We start from the raw sequence: 2,727 nt of genomic DNA on the forward strand, positions 1-2,727 counted from the left end.
GTGGGGGCAGGAGTTTGGGGAGGGGGTCTGGCTTTGCCTTAACCACTCAGAACTCCATTGTCCTGCATAGGCCTCAGTTTCCCCACGGGGTCCCTGAGCCAGCTCAGGGTTGTTGGCCTGAGGGTCCTAAGGAAATCCAGTTGCTCAGGATCCTAAAATAATTTAGGACTGTGACCTGGCTGCCTCCCAGGGGACCCACTTCCCAGCACCCCTCCACCATCCCCACCCCATTCCCTTGGAAAAAAAAAATATTTTTCTTTCGTTAAAACTTCCTGAAACTTCTGTGGGTACAGAAACCACAAACTGATTGGTAGACAAAAGGGAAGAGAAGGAGTTGAAACCGGAAACCATTTGGGGGCCAGTTCCCCTCCCTGTGCAGGTCCCTCCTGCTCCACACGGCTCAGCTCAGCCTGGCTGGGCTCAGCCCACCACCTGCTTGTGCCCTGGCAGGGACCACCCCTAGCCCCACCCCATACATATCTGGATACGGCCCCTTTGCCCTCAGCCTGATGGCTCAGTCCTGCAAGGCAGGTGGGATCTGCCGCCTGTCCCACCCAGTCGCCCACAGACCCTCGGTTGGCAGCACTGAACATGTTAAAAAAGAAAAAAAAAAAAGAGGAAAACACAGAAAATCCCCAAAACCCAGATAGGATGATGATGTGGAGAGACAGCATGCATGGGTGCCTCAGTAGGCGGCCTCCTCCTGGTAGTAGGGGGGATACTCCGGGGCCTCGCCAGGGCCTGGGCAGTCACCGGCACCTGGTGGGGCCCCGTCAGCTGCCAGGCCTTGTGGGCAGTACTTGGGATCATATATCTGCCGGCCCAGGCCAAAGACCTGGCCGCTCTGGTTGGCGCCCTGTGTGTAGCCCATCTGCAAGGACCTGGAGGAGCTGTCACACTTGTCGGTCCCTAGCTTGGTGTCATAGATGTGCCGCCGGGTCCCAGGAGCTGTCATGCCCACCTGGCTGGCACATTTGTTTGTGCCCATCTGCAGACGGATGGTTGAGTGGTCCATGGGCGGCAGGATATGGTTCTTGGGGTCGTAGAGATGCCGCCGCGTGCCGTCCGCCGTCATGCCCGACTGGCTGGCACATTTGTTTGTGCCCATCTACAGCCCAATGACACACTGGCCCGCCTTCATGGTGGCATCGTCGAAGTTCCTCTCCTGCTTCTCTGAGTACTTGACGCTGATATCCACGCCGCTCTGCAGCCCCTTGGTCTTGGCCTTCCCCGCCAGGGCCAGAAGAGACGCCTGCACCTGCGTCATGTTCCCACTCTCAAACAGGTCGTTGGCCTCGAACAGGTCCACGGGGTTCATGCCGTAGCTGACCGTGGCCTTGATGAAATTGGAGAGGTTTTCTAGCTGGTGCCAATTTTGCATGGAGCGGTTGATCTTGGGGACCGAGCCTGGCTGCAGCTTGTTCATGAGTGTGCATAAGTAATCCCATCCTTCAGACCTTTCTGGAAGTCAGGGCCGATAGGGAGGCCAGTCGGGCATGACGGCGTACGGCACGTGGCGGCATCTCTACGACCCCAAGAACCATATCCTGCCGCCCATGGACCACTCAACCATCCGTCTGCAGATGGGCACAAACAAATGTGCCAGCCAGGTGGGCATGACAGCTCCTGGGACCCGGCGGCACATCTATGACACCAAGCTAGGGACCGACAAGTGTGACAACTCCTCCAGGTCCTTGCAGATGGGCTACACACAGGGCGCCAACCAGAGCGGCCAGGTCTTTGGCCTGGGCCAGCAGATATATGATCCCAATCCAGCTGCGGAGTTCGGCCTCCTTCTGAGGGTCGTATTTGGACAGGAGCCGGTTCTTGACCTCGGCCGAAAGCTCGTACGAAGGTCTCTTGTTGAACTGTGTGGAGCTCATGGCTGGCGGGAGCCAAAACTTGGATTTTTCAAAACAAAAACAAAACTACAAAACTCTAATAGCTTGGTAAAAAAATAAATTTAACTCTTGAATCAACATATAAATAAACCAAAATTTGCAGAAAAGCTAGAATAAAAAATATGTAATGAAAACATTACATATCAAACATACTGATATAAGTAAATCTGATCACAAAGCAAAATTCATAGTTTAAGATATGCTATACAAGACATAATTGAAAATTATCCAAACAACTTAAAATACCAAAACCAAAATGAAGACACAAATGGTGAACTGGGGAAAATATTTGCAACGCATGACAGACAAAGGTCTAACTTCTTTAAGTTTTAAATCATTAAGAAAAAGACAAAGTAAATAAAAAATGGACAAAAGAGATGAATGCAAAGTTCACAAAAAAACCCAAATAGCCAATAAATATGAAAATATGCTGAATTTCATTCATAATTCAAGAAATTAACAATGAGATGTTTTCACTTGTCAGATTGATAAAATTGTATACATTTTGCAACATCCAGTGTTGGCAAGAGTATGAGGAAATATAATAATACACAATAGGTGGCAATATAAAATTGAGCAAGTGTTTTGGAAGAAGTTTGACAGTATTTGTCAAAGTTTTAAATTTGTATACATTTTGATCCAGGAATTCTTTTGCTAGGAATTTACTTTTTTGTTTTTCACTTTTTAAATTTATTAAAAAAATAGCATTCTACTAAGTGAAGGAAGTATCACAAGAATGGAAAAACGAGCACCACATGTACTCACCATCAAATTGGCATTAATTGGCCAACACTTAAGTGCACATATGGAAGTAACATTCATCGGG

General features: G+C 48.8%; 1 pseudogene; it reads right to left on the bottom strand.

Annotated features, from left to right (window-relative positions):
• Nucleotides 1-685: 685 nt before the first annotated feature.
• Nucleotides 686-1,883, bottom strand: LOC138378411 (calponin-2-like; annotated as a pseudogene).
• Nucleotides 1,884-2,727: the final 844 nt, after the last annotated feature.

The sequence above is a fragment of the Eulemur rufifrons genome, chromosome 30 (assembly GCF_041146395.1).
Source record: "Eulemur rufifrons isolate Redbay chromosome 30, OSU_ERuf_1, whole genome shotgun sequence".
Classification (NCBI taxonomy): domain Eukaryota; kingdom Metazoa; phylum Chordata; class Mammalia; order Primates; family Lemuridae; genus Eulemur; species Eulemur rufifrons.